The 19,984-nt window shown below is 31.1% G+C and overlaps 1 protein-coding gene across 1 annotated transcript in view; it reads right to left on the bottom strand.

The window, feature by feature from the left end:
* LOC125063912 (calcium uniporter protein, mitochondrial) overlaps nt 1-19,984 on the bottom strand; it is a 146,451-nt gene that overhangs the window by 19,900 nt on the left and 106,567 nt on the right. The gene's annotated exons all lie outside the window — the stretch shown is intronic.

The following is a 19,984-nucleotide window of genomic DNA, read 5'->3' as shown; positions in this document are numbered from 1 at the left end:
AAGAAAATCAGATGTAAAATATGGTCATCAGAATTGTAGATTAGACATTCCTTACATTGTCGACGCGCGCAACGAAACAATGGATATGGAATAGTTTACCCGGTTTGTCTGTAATTAAATTAAACTGGCTCACTTAACTCGCTTGTAACGTCAAAATTTGTAATTTAGTATTTTATAGTGAGTTTATAGTAGTTAATAGTGAGTTGCACCTACTCACATGAGCCTGCAATAAGACTGACTACTATTAGATTACCTTAGTTTATCGAGTCATTTACTCATTACTTTCGAGGCTTTATTACATTTGTTTGAGGTCGGTGTAGTTTATAAGCTTTATGAAAACATTTGGCAAACTTATATTATATTCAGTTTGTTTGTCGCCAACCCTTGGTAATGGTTTTGTGATGTGTTGGTTTTCCGCATCCGCACCGGTGTTTATTGCCCTTATGTTCTGAATTGATGAAAATCCTACAGTTATCCCTTACATTTTGCTCTACACCTACACCTTGAATAAAACGGCTACATACTTTGCTGATAGAAACACGACTTTATTAAATGAATCACTTCTTATATGCGTCTACAATCACTTGGAGGCTGGAAAATTTTGGTATAAATATAAAGTATAAATTCGAAATTATACCAAAACAGTAAGAATAAGAAACAAAATAGACGGTATAAAATTTCATTGCAATACAATAGAAATGTTAAAAAACTTAGTACAAAGTGCGAGTTTTAAACGCAAACTATCATGTTAGCTTTAAAGAAAAACTGTAAATAGAGAAACTCTATTGTATAAGCAATTCCTAAAGCGCTGTACATTTATACTACCAAGAGTACTATTCAAATTGTCAACACGCAAAAACGAGTCACGAGATTTTATAATGCAGACATCATACTAATGTTTAAATAAGTTTTGTCTCTTTTTTTTTCATTAACCAATACTACTCGATTGATGTGGAACTGTCGAACTTTGATTGGTTGTAGTTTTAGCTATTTGCAAAAACTTGCGAGTTATACAAGAAATATGAAACTGAATGCCCTCAATCTCATTTTCAGAAACATCAGGTATCTATGCCCAATAAAACCAAAAATCGAAGATAAATTAACAAAGACACCTCAAAAACGATTCTTGATTTAAACCTATATCTTTAAAATAAAAAGTTAAGTAAAAATAGTGTATTGTAGCACCAAAACTTTATGCAATCGGTTGAAAACAACTGATTAAAAAATCTAGTTCCGAGATTTTCCCGCGCATACTTACGGATAAAGTTAAAAATAGCACTTAAAAAAAAATATTTTAACTAGTAATATATCACTAAAAGTATTTAAACGGGATATTTACCATGTTTTTAATTTTTATTTGGTGGTTACGAATGTCTTGTTCACGAAAAGTCTCGAAGATAATGTCGAAAAATGAAAAACATGGTAATTAACTCGTTTTAAATACTTGTAGTAATAAAATGTTAATTTAAAATCTTACATAGGAATCTTTTATAAGACAATAAATTGACGAAATTAAACTTAATATAATTCGAGTAGGAATTAACTTTGGAAATATTACAAGATAAGTATTAAAAGACAATTCCGGTTCCGAATATAAATTCTACTGTAAAGAACCGGCAAGAAATTCATACCTTATATCAAAAATTACACAACAAAACACTTACAAGTTATATGAGTGTTATTGTATTCCTTAGCAAACCGTTTTTCCATTTCAAATGTACTTTAAATAAAACAATTTCTAATGTAGATTCGAAATCAATTGACGTATACGTAATTAGGCCCAAACGATTCTTGTATCAGGTGCAAGGATAATATACATTGATAAAATATACTATAATAATAAACATTGATATGAAAAAGGGCAGTTTCCGGATACAATTTCCTACTACGAATTTACATACGCAATGCGGAAAAATACTCGTGTAAAAGGAAAGTTGTAAATTTATTTTATAACATCCGAACGATTCGATTGACGTTTTTTTTATCAATTTCTATGTAATATGAATATTGACAGTTGAAATCCTGTAACCTACAATATTGTCGTAATATGGAGTCGATATTACCGACCCCGGAGCGCAACAAGGTCTAATTTGAATATTAATTTCCGATATGGTTTATTTCCATTATATTATATTCAAATTATTAATTTTAGACGTAATTATTCTTTTTTATATATATATATATATATATATATATATATATATATATCAGTTTTATTTCTAATATTAAACGAGCCTAGAGTTTTTATGTATCGAGAAATAATCGATAAGTTCAGAAGGCATGTCAATATCACGTTAGCGGATAATTGACGTAAGAAGAAACGGAACATTTTATAACAATATCCATTTCTATTTGATGTAATATAACGAGTCACGTCGAAATGTTAGAAGATAATTAGTGACATTGTTATAAAATAACTTGATTTATTGTACATAACGTACGTAGCATACATCTTAACCGATGATTGTGGATTCAAACCTGAATAACGTATGCTTAATTTGTGTTTAGTTCATGCACGGCGGCGAAGGTGAAATATAGTGAGAAGACCTGCATGTGTCAAATTTCAATGAAATTCTGACACATTTGTATCCACCAACTCTCAAAGGGACAGGAGGCCTTAACCCAGCAGGAGGACATTTGTATAGACTGTTGACTTTACTTTACTTTTTTTACTGTAAGTACAATCTTCCCCACGTATGATTTAATAGATGTCATTGAATTTGAAATTGTTATCAAGGTGTTAACCTAATGCCATATGTCGGTATGTATCGACTTAATTTACTTATTCGATCCATATATATATATTCAAGTAAGAATCATTCAGTTCATATGCATACATAATACACATAAAAAGGTATATGTTACGATACAGGTAGGTGGGTCGGCAAATGAGCCACCTGATGGTTAGTGGTCCCCACCGCCGATAAATATTAGCGCCGTAAGAAATATTAACCATTCCTTTCATTGCCAATGCACCACCAAACTTAAGAAATAAAATGTTGTGACATACTTGGTTTGACGGTTGAGTGAGACAGGTACTCCACTGTTTCACTCGCCCTACTAAGCATTGTTGTTTAACGGTAAAATAGCTGATAAATGGGTGTTAACATTCTAGACAGGCCTGCACAAAGCCCTACCATCAAGTAATTATGTACAAAAAATCTCACACTCTCGTTTTCATTTAAATAACATCAGTTTTCTTCGATTCAGTTCGTAAGCACGAGGTTATTTATCAGGCAATCTTATCTCACCCTCCCACTTGTAACTTTCTCCTGATAACAAGTAATTGTAATTTATACAATCTAAAAACAAAGCTCATTTGAATGCATCGTATCAAGACATCACACCACCAATGAATACAGTATGGTGGTACAATTAGAACGAAATTGTTTTATAAGACCGCGCTGCACTGGATACAACGCAGCGAAGAGTATAGCAATAGTTCTGCTGGTTTATAAACTTATTTTCTTATATTTGATATCTACTATAAACTATTTGCTTCTGTTTGCTTTGTGAATAGTTTAACTAAACCCTCGATACCTAATTCGTACCCACTGAATTTCAGATTTCCTTTATCATAAACTTGTTGCATGCGGCTTCACTTCCGTTTTAAGGGTTGGTCGTGTAATGCTATCCACAAAATAGCATATGTAATTTCATTCATCCAATTTGGTTCAATGGTTTGGCCGTTAAAAAGCAAAAGACCGAGTCATTAAGTTACATTTATAACATTAGTATAGATATAATATAGAATATTATTAACAATAAAGTCGCGTTGCTATAATATGTTGGGCTTAACTTTATTCCCAGTGGACGTTAATTATTGCGCGGGCGTCGGATGCAGCCTGATTAACCGCTCCACTTACCCACTCGCCTGTAAGTACAATCGACTTCATAATGCTTTGAAAATATATAATTAACATCTCAATTAAGTAATTTCCTAATTACTAATGGTTTAAGGGCCTTAAATGTATAGGTATTATGTAAAAAGCCGTAATTTAATACGTTTGGTTAAATTTTTGAGTCCCACCATATTACAAAACTGACTACATTGAACATCCTATATATGTACATAACATATATACAAAATATTGAAGAAAAGTAAAGTAACAGCTTGAAAATGTCTCACCGCTGGGCTATATCTTACACTGCTATTAATGAGGGGACTTGGTTTACCTTTATGAAATTCATTGATGTTAGCCTGGATTTGAACCTGCAATCTACAGTTAAGAATGCTTATACAAAACATTACCGAACATTCATCCCACAATTTCGCTAGTAATATATAAAAGGCAAATCTTTACTAGTGTTTCAAGATTATTAAACTACAAAAACTTGTTCTCTTCAATCAAGTGCAGTTACGGCGTGTCGGAGGATTGAAACTGTAATTAAAAGCCAAAGAGCTCTTGCGAAACTTGCCTCACTTAACCTCGTGTAATACCCCGGATGTCTTGAACAAATTGTTCATCATTTATCCTTTACGTGATACAGTAGCTAAACTGCGAAGAATAAGCAAGAAGCAGAGCTTAAAAATTTGCTATGAAATTTGTGCAGAACAGTACGAAGCACTATTGTACTTTCATGCCTACTAATCGTCGAATATCAGTAAGTTACAAGTTGTATGGTATTAAGACTTAAAAAACGTCTTTTTTTATCGAAACTTGTATCCAATCTACAGCTTATTCGGTCAACTTTCCTAAATGAATTCACGTACTGTGAAAAAAAACCTACTGAGTTTTATGCCGTATCTTCGAAATAACGATACAATGGAGCTTGTAATAATCTTCGTGAGTAAAGATCATTTTGATTTCTATTTTCAGTGGAATAAATTACTGATGTTTTAAACATTTGAATGTAAAAGTTCTTATTGTCAAGAAAATACACAAATTTGAATTAATGTTTATCAAGAAGTAAACTGTTCGCTTTCACCTGTGCTGTGCACCACGTCTGCTTATTATGCGTTCGCGGAGAGCGACGCGGCGCGTGCGCAGGTAGACGCCGTAATTGCCCTGTCACTTTCCTAATTATCGCCATACCGACGTTTCTCCAACATCTCTGATTTATCATAGTTATGATTTACCATGCTGTGCGATTATATTAATTATACGCCTTTATTATTGATGCTTGTGTCAATTGTGTGATATTTGTAGCACTACTTAAGAAAAAATAGAAAAGCTTTGCTGCACACAATTTATATTTAAATATATTAAATAATTCAGGTTAAAATAAAAGTATATCAGAATGAATGTGCAAAGGCGGTCTTATTGCTTCCAGTAAACGCTACCAGATAACTTTGATAAACAGATTTTTTAATACTATTGTGTAGTAAAATTCTTACAAAAATATACATAATAATGTATATACAATATTATGATCGATATACAATCCGAATTAATAGTTTAATAATATTTTTTTAAACGTTTCAAAGTATCTAACCTATATTATACTACTGGGTGTATGTGACATAGAATTTTAAGGCTGCAATTAGTTTAATAGAATTATAAAAAAAAGTTTAGCGGATATGAAAGTAAATCGCTTTTTAAGTTAGGATAAAATATGTAGAAGGTATAATTCAGAATATAAAATGGACATGCACATAATGTAATGAATCTGAGAGTTCATATTTAACGCGATAACTGAGAACTTGAACGAAATGCAAAACAAGTTTTGTAAGCAACTAATATAATAACTTACTGACTAATAAGTCAATAATCCACATCAGTGTAATCTAGGATAGGAAGTTATCATTATTTTGCTAATACAACTTTGGTTTGAATTGAGAGAAGGTATTTTCAGCAAGATATGCTCACAGCTTTCAAACAGCGCAATATGTCTAGATTATGAGAACATTTTCGTAGTAATAAATTAAGTGCTTATCCTCTCTTAATTGCTTATCCGCTGATTTTCGTGAATTACAGACCATTCGGTTTCCACGGTAATTAAACGCTTGATTATATTTAATTAATTTAAATACCAGACAACGTGCAATAAATTCCAAGGATTAAAAAAAGATGTAAATCTCAGAGCTCTAAATAGTGTGCAGAATAATTGATTTTTAAATAAATTTGAATTATATTATTTCAACTGCATGTTAACTTATTTATTTTTTCTTAACCAACAATAATTCACGAGGAATTTTCTATGAAGTATAATACAAAGTTGAGTGACTGAAATATGTATCCAGTTTTCCTCAATTTTCCTTGATACGACAATAAGTGGTTGACATAAAAGATTAATATAGAAACATAATATGTACACTATACTTACTGTGGCTTCGTTCTGATCCCAGTAGAGTTACCGCAATATAACATAAACATACCTTTTCAGAAAATTTCTTTGAAAATGAGCCGTATTTTTTTAATTTAATGGTAGCATATAAGTAAAAACGATTATGTTATACGTAATAAATACTATTTTTATAGAAATAAAAATTAAATGCTGTTCGTTGTTAAGCGCATCACTTTTGAAAGGCTTAAACGATTTGATTTTTTTTTAAATGTTACGTATACAACAGGTATAGTTCTAATTATATTTTTAGAAAAATGAAAAATGAAAAAAAATGTTATGTTATATCTGTAATTGTTATGTCATTTTATATAATGATAGATGATAGGCCTAAGTAAATTTAGTAGAGGAATAGTTTTAGATTGATATTGTCATGACGAAGTGTACTCGACTTGACAATAGAGTCTTGAGACATCCATCAATATGTGACGTGGCTTCTATTCATAAAGTTATCAAGACCGAAAGTTGGGGAAATTTTGTATTCAAGATGATATCAGCATATGTTAAAGGATACTAAAGATGTACAATAATATGAAGACTTCTAAAATATTGTTATATAGGTAATTATTCCAGGTAGTGCAAAATTACTCGACTCCAAATGTTATCAAAACAGGAGAAGAGCAATAAATTTACAGGCTTTTTCTTTTTCTTCTGTGTTTTAAAATTATATATCATATGAAGTTTGTAAATATGTATTATTAAATATATATTAATATTTACAAATTTCATATTTCATAATTAAATATGTATGTATATGAATATTAATACAAGTGTTACTAATTACATATATTAATTTATATAACGTAATTACAATACAACAACAGAAATCAAACAAATATAACCCGCACCACCTAGATCTCCGAAAATCCACAACAGCGCGATTTTTAAAACATTTTGTGCCTCGCACAACCACTCTGTGGTACCAACTTTCGCCGGCGGTTTTTCTGAACCGATACGACTTAGGAACCTTCCAGAAAAGAGCGTACTCATTCCTTAAAGGCCGGCAACGCACCTGCAAGCCCCCGGTGTTGCAGATGTCCATGGGCGGTGGTAATCACCTTCCATCAGATGAGCCTGCTCGTTTGCCCCCTATAACATTAAAAAAAAACAGAAACTGTTTTCCTCATCTACTACTACTATGCTTTCTTTCAGTGCCATTTTCCTCGAGTAACTTAAAACACAAATTAGTGACGTGAAACAGTAATTCTTGTTCGGTTTTGAAAGCACTTGAAAGAAAATCTTTGATTAAAACACAACAAGCCCTTTATTTGCTAGGTTATGTTGAATTGAGAATTAAATTACAAATATCAAAGTACTTCATTGTCGATCGGACCAAATAACAACAGCATTTCTCAAAATTAAGTAACCGCTTTAGAGAAACACCACTTTAAATTTCCACTTAATTTAAAATTTACAGCCCTACTTTTAAACGTTGTTAAGCGGTTTAGTTAAACATCGCCTTAGCTTGAGCAATGAAAAATCTATTAGAAGGGCCATTTTTTTGCTAAAATTAAAATAAAATCCAGCCTAGTCCTAGCTACACGGCTTGTTTTAATGGAAGGATGTAACGAGAAGTCATAATAAAAAAATGTTAGAAAATACAACCGAAATCGTATAAAAGAACAATTCACAGAAGTGAAGTAAATTCCATCTTGATATTTTACTAGCATCACACTCATCAATCACCGTTCAATATATCGTTATATATGGTATCAAAACTAATTTAACGTTGCATACAATAATTTAACGAGTAAAAGTATTCGTATCACAGTGATTATCTTAATATGATTCTTTACGTATCATTAATTTTAGTGAACGAAAAACTATGTAGAGAACATGTCTCCAAAAATACTTTATGATGTTCAAAAAAACTTTGTCTACGAAATGGCAATTCTTTATCGCTAACGACCGTTACACGATGTTCTTAGAGATTCATCTTGTAAAACATTGCATTATTATTTATCGATGGGCAAACACCTATTATTCATGTGTAACGCTATAAGGTATTATATCCATCGACTTCGAGTTGATATACGAAATAAAACTTAGAAACTGTGTTGTCTTTTAATTTCCTTTTTATTGTATCAAATACTGTACTATACTATAGGGCTACTATTACCTATTACTAAGCCTACATGGTAAGCCGTCTCTGTCATTCTGATACAGGACTAATGTTTACAAGAGACGCAATATAGAGTTTACATATAGAAGAATTTGCATTATTTAAAAAATTAAATGAATATTGAAGATGTTATTATTATTAGTTTTTTTGACCAAACCAAATACGTAATGCATCACATCCTAAAAAGAAGACTCATCGTCGGAAACATAGTTGTCATAGATATTTTTTTATTTCACCAAACACATTGACTTGAATAAATAAAAGCTGTTAATTCCAGTAAATAACTTTGCATACAATAAAAACGTATGTTTATTATTTACAACATTTGTTAAATTACAATTTTTTTAATGAATAAAAGTAACTACAACCATAGCTATCTCACAGCGTTAAATGGAAAACAATTTTAAAGTAACTCAATCGCACCACGCATCAATGTACGCTAAACTCTCACTTATATCAATGACAAATGTTTTTTAATCATCCTACATCACGCCACTTGGTTGATCTTTACAAGTATTTGCATATGTTATAGCTACATGCTGGTTCAATGTTCAATTGCATGTATGTAATGCAACAGAGTAACGTGGAACAACGTGTTAACGAGTTTATAACGTCTTACATGACCATTTATCATTCAATAATAAAGTTTTTGCTGAACGGATCCGTTCGTTTCAAACGCTGTAAGATTTCTTTTTATCTAGATTTCTTCTGTTCTTTCATCGTGTTGATTGTAAATATGATGTTTTGTTTGATTTTAAATACAGATATACATCTGTAAGGTTCGTTGAAAATATAGAAAATGGCATGAGAAACGTAAAGATACTCCAATTTAATGTTAAAATACAATTTTTTCTTATTTTTCGACAGTTATGTATAGATAACGTGTATAAAGGAGTTGAATATATTAAACTATACGTTTAAGTACATCCAGTTTCTAAGACTGTGATCAATGTCAGAGTTTCTTACCCGTATTAATACTGAACGCTCATTGGCCTATTGGCCTAACGTCATCCGCTACCATCGGCCAATTACAATGCAGTATAATCTAAATAAAAAGAAGAAAATAGTCAATTTTACTTTAATTAACGTTTCGAAAACTAGAGGCTTATTTAATAATAAACGCTTCTTGCGCACAAGCGGGAGGAGACAATATTATTTGAAGTATATTGTAGTAGTTTGTTCAATGTACTACAATAATAATTAGATAAATCTTATTATGCAGTTTGAAGTGCCACCACTTCTATTATACTCGATAAAAACTTCGCCAAGAGTAAGTTTAAAATAAGAAAAAATCTGATCAAGCTTGGAAAAATTTCGTTTGACAAAATCTACTTAACATTTATGTAAATTTTAGAAACTCGATATCCAACTCTTAAGAACTTAAGGAACTGTACCCGGGAACTTAGTAGATAGAAGTTTTGCAATGTAAATGTCTCTTGCAGGTGAGTTACAAATGAGTTAAAGTAAATAAAATGTAATTCATTTTGTTAGCCGAACTGCGACACACATGATTGGATTCGCCTGTGTGCTAGATGTAGGGTAGTTGGTCTATTTGACATTGCCTGGATATCCTTTAATAAATAAAACTCAATTCACATTGGTTTTAAGCAAGCTCAGTTTTTATTTCATCCAAACATTTTTTAAATATAAAGTCCGTTAAAAAACATAGACGATATATTTTTTAAATTGTTTTTACGTTGTCGTAAATAATATTTCGACAGCTACACTTTTTTAATAAATTTTGAGGTGCAGGTATTTGCAGTTTTCATATATATTGGCATCAACATAACCAACAAGTATTTATAAAATAGTTTTCTATATACGCATCTCCATCTTATCCTAAAATAACTTAAAAATCTTAACTAATATGTTAACTTATTAATGAATATGAAATAATATTTAAAACTATATTGTGAAATTCAATTATGTATTTTTTTCGTTTGCAGTATTTGAAAAATAAACTATCGAACCAAAACAATACGAACGTATGTTTTATTTATTAATGTTTTGATTGTATACTGTGTGCAACAAGGAAAGCAAAACTACAGTGCGTGTCGGAGAGAGATAAAAGTACATATACGCAACGTTAGTTATTATTAATTAATCAACTGGATGCAATTAATGTTCTAATTATGAATTTAAATATTTCTTCAAAACAATAATTAATATATAACCTCATATCTTCAACACAAATATCTATAAATTGCACAAAGCAACTAGCTTACTGGATCTTCTTGGTTGAATCCATCTATTCTCGAAACGTTACCGAGCGTAGCTTTCATAATGTGTTGAATGACATTGAACCGTCAAGAGCCTACTCAATTTAAATGTACGTTGCTTTAATTAATATATTAAACTTTGATGGAAACATAAAGTTACAAAAGCAAGCATGCACGGAAGTAGAGCGTCTTGATATTGCGAAACTTCGTTTCTACCAAAGAAAACGTTCTTCAGGGAAACCCCATAAGAGGTTTTTGCAGTACCCAGTAAAACATTGATACGGGGACGGAAAGCCGAGTATAAGTGGCGCTTGCAAAACGACTTCGTAAAAAAGCAACATTAAGGGCTCCAATTTACGATATTAGTCTTTTTTAAGTCGTGTTTACTAATCCTATTAAGACTTTATATAACATAAATTATACACTCCGATTTTGTATACATTTTTATAAGTAGAGGAAAGCCATTTCATAAATATTTACGTGACTATTTCGTGAAGACATTATAGAGTCGATTATGTTACCTTTACTCTTGGATTTATATGTTATGTATTTTTTAAATTAAAATATTAAAACAAGATGTCTTCAATAACAAATATACCGATAGAATGTTTTACTAATGTCAATCGGTCAAATTTAAAGTAAACTTGATTACTGAACATATTTATTTACTATTCGCATTGAAGGAGTGACTATGACCCAAAAATATCAAAAAGAAAATACCTAAATTATATTAGTCTTGCATGGGAAACTTTTATTCCAAAAATGTACAATGAGTACATAGTTTTGTTTGGGAAATAGTTCTGATATGTTTACATATACATATATACATTGCAAAACGTTGTCGGAAATCCATCAGCAGTCGACTGCTAAAAGATAGTAATTCGAGCGCAGGTAGCGGACTCGGATTACTATCTGGGGATCGGCAAGATTGTGGCTGATGTTTGTAACGTTTACACAGCGGCCCCTGTGTATTGCTCGTAATGGACACAAATACTTTTCCGAAATGTTTTACTACCGCAATATAGGACGCCTATTATAATATCGTTGGCAGGTAAGATAAAACATTAAGCGTTATATTTCGAATGATAAATGAGCCAATTCATATCAATCGTCGTAATTTTTCCGTGCTATATAAAGCCGTTATTTAGAAATTTAGCCTTCCATAATTTAAAGAGCTTGTGCTTACAGCGATAGTCGTGCCTTATGTCCGGCGCAGTAGATAAGTCTCTCTTGAGAATGGCCCCGTGAAATTGGTCATAAGGATAATTTCTACACATAATTTACTTCCACACACTTTATTAAACGCAAATTAAATAATAAATGTTTTAGGACTCTTCTTAAGAGTGCGTGATTTAACTTCTATCAATATCCTTTAGATGGCAATCTACCCTTACATACTTTGTTTTTTTTTGTTCATTTGATTCACGCTATTTTTGTTAAAATTAGTACTGATTTTTTATTTAATTACAAGTAGACACAGTTACATTACGTTACGCTTTTAATTCAGTTTTCATTTACACAAATAAAATTAAGGAAAGCTGTTTTGATAATAAGAAAATAACAATTTTAAGGAATTGCTTTATATAATTAATATTTATTGCTACAAAGAATAAAACTACGAAGCGGTAATAGCACAATGGCCGCCTAGCGATGTAAAAAGTCGCAGGATCGATCCTGACCCCCTTGGGTTATTGTCGTTCCCACTCCTAACACAAGCTGTAAGCTAAATTGAGAGGTAAATAGGAATATTACTAATTTCAAAAAAAACAACTAAGTGTCCTATCAATTTTTCTCCGTAGAATCTACATACGAGTATAAATTAACTATTCGAATGAGCCCAATAACCTAATTCATTAAATATTTCTTTTACTTATTATTTCTATTATATATTATATGAAATACCTTATACATGCTTGTTAAAGTAAACGGTAGGTAAATATCACACGATTGGTCAAAGGCCCCGTTTGAGGCATATTTTACCGCGCGTACATATTGCTTATAAAGCTATTAGTTTACATTATATCGATAAAGATCAATATTGTTTATCAGGGAAGTTTGAAAGCGTATTTAATATAAAGACCTTTACATTCTTGAACCGATACGGTAAAATAAATCATTACATAGCGCCGCTATAAAAATATAGAGGTGAATTTGTTTTTTACAAAACGGGAGCGTTAAATTATAAATAAGTGCTCTCGGCCGTTATTCTTGATAAAACAGTATTGGAATTCGATTCGGAAAACCATTTTTTATAAAGAATATATTCATTTCGTTAGAAGATATGTCAATGTAAAGACGCTAAAATTAAAGCAAAATTTAACTCTTCCGTTTTATTTCTCATAAAGTCGTTTACTTTATCTGCTTGTTTTTGTAAGGAAATAATAATATAACTTCACTAATATTGAATACATACATACGAACCGAGGAGCCGACATTACTCAGTGATAACACGTGAATCTTAAAGAGTGAAGTTTAACGTGTAAAATTAATACCGTGCTTAGTGGTAAAGGAAAACCTCTTGAAGAAACCTGCACGTGACACGTACTATATATGTATCCAGCATTCCGCATTGCGGTTGCGTAGTGGGATCAGGCCCAAACGGAATAAGCTCTATTCTCCTCTTCTCTTAAATTCCTTGAACCCAGCAATGTGAAAATTTACTTTTATGTACCCTATATTCACAATATAAATACATATATAATACAGTTCATAATATATTGCGGTTTGGACGATCATACCTCTTTTATTATTTCTGAGACTGATTCAGTCAGCTCGTTTCAACTATGGTTCAAACAACTACAGGCGCAATTGTCGAAACGTCGAGCAAAATCATGAAAAAGGTAATATCGCGCTCAAAACCTGAATATAAATTTAAAAATGTTCTGTGGTTACATATCGTGGTTGAAAACGATGTAACAAGATTTTTTTACAATTTACTTGTATCACTCTATGGTATGAAAGGGGTTTTTATTGACAAACATCTAATACATTGGTATATCATATTTATTGAAATATGACCTTTCGAAAACCTTGATTTTGACTACTTATACCGATTTAACGACTAATATTAATAATAAATGTGGTTCTAAGCCAAACTTTACTATCGAATTCAAGCAAAAACTATCTTTCCAATTGCAAATCATAACTAACCCTTAAAAATCATTACTAATTGTATAACTCATTTTATTAGTTATTTACACATGCATCTGAACGAACCTGCTCATAGTAAGCGATCACTTTTACGCAAAAACTGCAAGGACCATATAACACTGCAAATAACGTCAATGCGCCGCCAAGCATTAAAACTTATATTATTATTATATCTATATTTATATATATTATTATAGATATATCACATTGCAACTAATGGTTGAACTTCAAAAGATATTCGAGAGCGAAAAAGATAGAGATATACTTCACGTGATTCTTATTATTCGATGAAAAGAAAAAAACCAAAAATAAAGAAATCGTATAATATTTTGCTCACGAAGTCATTTGAAAGTACATTGAGCGGAGCTTAGAAGCAGAGACTTCGATTTGCATACAAGTCAGTACGATGAATTTAAAATCGTGTGGAAAATACAAGCTATTAAAAGTATTCTATCTACATTATCAGTTACGTGACCAAATACTGAATAAACGTACAGAAAATGTTCCAGTCCTGGATAAAAGCACTCTCCTCACTAAATTAAGGTTTAATTAAGGAATTTAAATATGTGATTGAAACAATCAAAATAAAGCAGATTACTTTAATGCAAGATTATTTAGACGATATAAAAGCGTCAAGTTACAATTTGACTAAATTCAGGTATTCGTATATAGATTTAATCAAATTTGATTGACATAATTTTGTATTGAAATCGCAGAAAATAATAAGTAATGAGTTCCTTACCTCTTCTCGATAGGACCTTATCGTGTTCTTGTTAAATGACAATTCAATACTTTACTATTACTCTTAATTAAAAATAAATATTGTAGCCTAATGAAACGTGGTGGACGTTACTTCAATATGTGATGCTGGATACTGAATACTGTTATCTAAACGTTTTGAAGAAGTACAATATTATTTATTTCCCAAATTTTCTGTTTAAAGTTTTATAGAATAGTTTTTTTTTTGTTTTGTTTACCTGAAAAAACCGTCATTTAATGGTAAATGTTCATCAGCGTCCATAGATATTGGCACCGTATAAAATATTGACTATATATAAGCCTGTTACACTGGGTTACTCACAGCTCAGTTAATATAAGCATTTATATGAAATTGTTGTAATGTTTTACTTAACTATTTATTTATTATATACAAAGCTATTTTTCATGTTTTTAAAAATGTAGTTACCGATTATTATAATTGTTCTAAAAGCTTGTCACTTTTCAAAGGTTTATGTACAATATATATTTTATATTACTAAGTATAATAGGTATATAAATACTTATACATTACGTATATGAATTTCAAACGTTAAACGCTTAAGCTTGATGCTCTGAATACTCACTGAAGCAATAATCTTTAGAGCGATACATATTCAATTCACTAGAATTAACTGAAATGCCATCAACATATTTATACGTAAAATAATTATTTATCAATATATGACACTTTCTATGAAATTAACGCGTATTAACAAATATAAGTTAACGTAACGTAACTTATGAAAACCATGATTTATCGCATTTCGTTGGCACTTTGTATAACGTACTAGCAACCCACCCGGGCTTCGCACGGGTACTATTTATTAATAAAGAAATTTATATGACATTTATATAATTTATACCCCATACCGCTTAGCAATAATATAGCTTCCTACCTGTGAAAATAATTTTAAAATTGAAACATTAGTTCTGGAGATTATCTCCTACATAAAAAACAAACAAATTTATCCATTTTTAATTATAATATACGTGCAGATGATAGGAAAATTCGTAATTTTTTATTTAGTTTCCTTTGAGAACGATTGGAATCTGTATCTGTCAAAACTAGCTACTAAACTAACTGAGCCAGTTGAAGATGAATTCATAATTAAGGAATTAAAATTAGCTTATACGATGTACGCCGTACGATGTGAGAGCTTGTAGGTTGTAGATGAAACACAATATCAAACTATCTATTAATCTTGTAATTTATACGATAAGCCCGCGATTTGACATCTGATTGAACTCGTGTTTGGTTTATCTGATACATAACGCTGATAAGCATAAGTAGGTGTTATGGATTCACACGTCTTGATACTTGAAGGTACCTTTTGCGATTGAAATAAAATTATTATTATACGTGTTTAAATCGAATATGTTGTAGGTATATAAACAACATATCGCCCGCGGCTTAATTCGCGTTTAAGGATTTGGTCACCAGGTGCTAGGCATAAAAAGCCTACGTCCTTCATTGAGGTTCAAGCTTACTTCATATCAAATTGCATCGAATTAGATTCAGTAGTTTGGCCGTGAATGAACGACAAACAGACAGAGTTACTTTCGCATTTACAATATTAGTATAAAGATATAGTTCTATTTTAAGTACGATACAAAATTAATTTTACAATTTAGCGTGATTTACAGAACGTTGTGCCCGTCTCGTTAAAATCTACTTATCTGTTAATGTACAAACAAACATCGACCCACAATGTTCCCATTTAAAGGGCGAGTGAGCCATACAAGGGACGTAAGATCTTACCCGATTCAACGAGCATTAGAATTGTAAGAAGTGGTTCAAAATTATAACGATACCAGTAACCAATTACAATCTGGTGCCACGATTTATAGTCTGCATTTCTATTAAAAAGAAAAGTTTTATAATAAGCTAATAAATATTATTTAAAATATTTAAAAAAAGACTACTAACTCGTTTATGGAACCATTGCTAAGCTTTGCGTTCAATGGAATCCATCCATTAAACATGACGGTATAAAATTGGTTATTAAAGATTAGTGAATACTTAAATAAATATAATTTTAACGAATGCATTTAGGATTATAGTCTTAATTAATATTTGCGTAAATAACTTAGTGGTAGAACTTTGTAGGTACCACTCACTTCATATAGTCAACCGCCAAGTAGCAACACTTAGTATTGTTGTGTTCCGGTTTGAAGGATGAGTAAACCACTGCCACTACCTAAGTTGGAGGCGCATTGGCGATGTAAAAGATGGTTAAAATTTCTTACGACACCAATGTCTATAAGCCGTGGTTACTATTTACCATCATGTGATGGCAGACCGAAGTCTGTCAAATTGGGGCGCATATCAAGAGCCAGCTACCATTGTAATTAGAAATTGTTATTAGTTCTTTGTACTTAGAAATTCAAACATCATACATGATCTAATTGTTATGTAGTTTTAATAAAGGCAACATTAATAAAAGTTACATTGCGTTCACTAATTTTAAATATTTAATACGTTTTGAAAAATACTTTAAGGTTAAATAGGTCTGTATTAAATAATAGTCACCCACTTGAGTGAAGCTTTCATAAAGCAAAATTCTCTCATGCTCCCATGATTCTCAACAAAGCAATTTTTACACCTTAATGACATTTTATACGACCGAAACACATTCCAGGGGCGAAAGGGGCGAAAATTCCAAACGTCTCCAACATTTTAATTCAGACAAATAGAGATGATATATAAAATATTTAAAAATAGAAGCAAAGAATATTTGAAATAATTTAGAAAAGTAATTGATGTCAGATTGATATTAAAACAATCCATAGACAATTTTTTTTTATTAAACATTTTGACAAGACTTTCCTTGCTATTCAAATTAATTTTTTTATTCAATCGATTCGATTACACAGTCTTCGATTTGTATTACAACATTTATAAAACGAGTGTTTAAAAATAACAATTGAATATTTCAATTATAGTCTATGATCAATTTAATTTTTTATGTCTATTTTGGTGGTGTATTTGCCTCATAATCACATATTTACTAAAACAACTTAAAAATCGTTTACATAATTCGATATAGAACTTATTCCAATAACTCGAGAAAAAAAAACAACAAATATTATTACGAAGGAATTTAATACCTAGGGCATATCTCTCTTTTATTGAAATTGCACCACAACTTTATATTAAAAAATTCTTCGGAAACGATCTCGTTGTAAACGAGAACTTTTCTTAAAATAACTTTATATTTATTTCCTATAAATATTGTATTTATATGTTTAGCTTTTCTTAATCTCTATAAGTCATATTTAGACATGTCCAGACATGATTGATAAGACTGAGAACATGCATTTAACGCAATAAATTTTGAAAATCAATCAATATATTTGACAAGAGTATGTTACTATATTGTTTGCTTAAAATATTTAAAAAAAAATATATTTTTTTATTTGAAAAGCTGAAGATATGTTCACTGGATAAAATTTACGTAGATAGGGTTACGTATTCACACGGTGAGTGCATAAATCCAATAGATAAGAGTATGTTCGACAGTGGACGGAAATTCATGCAATTGTATAAGTCGGATTTACCTCTACCCCTGAAACGAGGATAAGACGACGAAGAATTTATACACCTAAACTTGCTTTACGAGTTTGAAAAACTAGGTTTGTTTCTTTTACGACTTGCTTTAAAGTTTTAACTACAATCCTAAATCCCTGACATATATTTTACGTATTTATCTTTGAAGAGCGACCTGCTCCGAGTTTTTGCACAACACGAGTGCGCTCGGAGTGCAAATACTGTTGGTTATACCGGCTTTGGTAGCATTAGCAAGTTCAGAGGGCGAGTAGTTTCTTAAGAAAGGGAAACAATTAGCAACTGTTGTTTATCATTAGACATTTTAACATATAGTACACACCATATAACCACAAATAGTTACGTCACCAACAATGAACATTAATTCAAAAATATTTCGAATTTCACAAGCCCATTAAAATAATTACTCATTTTTTAAATGTAACTCTCGTTTGATAATTTTCATTAAACTTAAATATTAAACAATATTTAAAGCGTTTCAGTTAATAGCTTAATCTCTGCAATAGCAAGATGTAACCACTCCAGAATCTTTCACAATAGATAAGCAACTCTGAATGCTGAGACGCTTAAGTCTTTATCTTGAAGGAGACGCAATGTTGGTTATATTTCCAAAAGGATTATTTATGAGTAAATAAAAGTTAAGAACACTTTGTGTAGAAGTATAACGAATCAGAATGTTGCATGATCAGATTATATTTACACCGGCAACTTCAAAATGCTTTAAAAAATTAATATCCTTAGATATGAAATTGGCTTTTTGTACGGGAGGAATATAAAGTCAATTTTTATTTGCAAAATATATTTAATTAATCAAAGAATGTACCATTGTTATCTATGCACTTTTGCTTAATCACATAGGTTATTTATTGATCCCTTTACTAAAAAACTCTTTGAAGGCGGTTTGGACTGCCGCATCGGAGTTGATTTTTTTTCCTTGTAAGAAGTTATCTTAGTGATTATTTGTTGTGCAGTGGTCTTGCGTTGTAGTTAAGCAGCAGTGACCTAGAGCGATTGACCAATCTCGGTTATTTGGCAGCTAGTTCTTCCTTCATGTTTTGCAGTTGCTGAAAATAGATATCTGCCAGTTTGGCCAGATTTAAGAAAGTAGTGAACGACACCGGCGCCAGTCAGCAGTCTACCAAACACTTACAAGTAACTTTTTCTGAGTCAATTTTCGTTTAGGACAAGATCTGGCCGGGTCTCCGAAGTTTAGCGATTGCGACCTAATACTAAAGGAAACTATTACGAACAATAAAAAGTTCCAAATAATAAAAAACTGACAACGCTTTAAGCATTGGTAAGCTCGTTTTAATTATTCTACAAAAATCTTATATTATTGTTGTTAGATTTCGTAATAATGCAATAACTCTATGCATATAATGAATTCAAATAACAATCGGTAAACAAATACATACGAAAATATACCAAAGCGCTTGTAAAGTTATATTGAATGAGAACATTTTGGACTTGAATATTTCATACAAGAGATTCCCGCCATTCGCTCGTCGGTGTTCATTCATACTAAATCCCGTATGAGCTATGACGGCAGAGTTTTGCAAAACAAATTGGTACTAACAAGAAATTTGAAACCCAAATCGTAGCTGAAAAATTTTCACTAGCTGGTACAATCAGTGTCATCTTTTAATTGAAAAAAACACTCTTATTGCTTGATTTGGTTTTTGTTCGTTTTAATAGTTATTGTAAGAGTTGGAACGATAATATCGATACCGAGTCGTTATCGATACTTTGAAATTTGATATTCGATACTTTCGATTTCGAAATCTGATATGGCGATATTATTTTTACTCAGTGATATATGACTGAAACGAAATTGTGTGCCAATAGCCATAAAATGAATCTGTTCAAGAACCACTTTATAACATA

This window comes from Vanessa atalanta, chromosome 5 (assembly GCF_905147765.1).
Source record: "Vanessa atalanta chromosome 5, ilVanAtal1.2, whole genome shotgun sequence".
Lineage (NCBI taxonomy): Eukaryota > Metazoa > Arthropoda > Insecta > Lepidoptera > Nymphalidae > Vanessa > Vanessa atalanta.
This window is presented reverse-complemented; position numbering and strand designations above follow the sequence as displayed.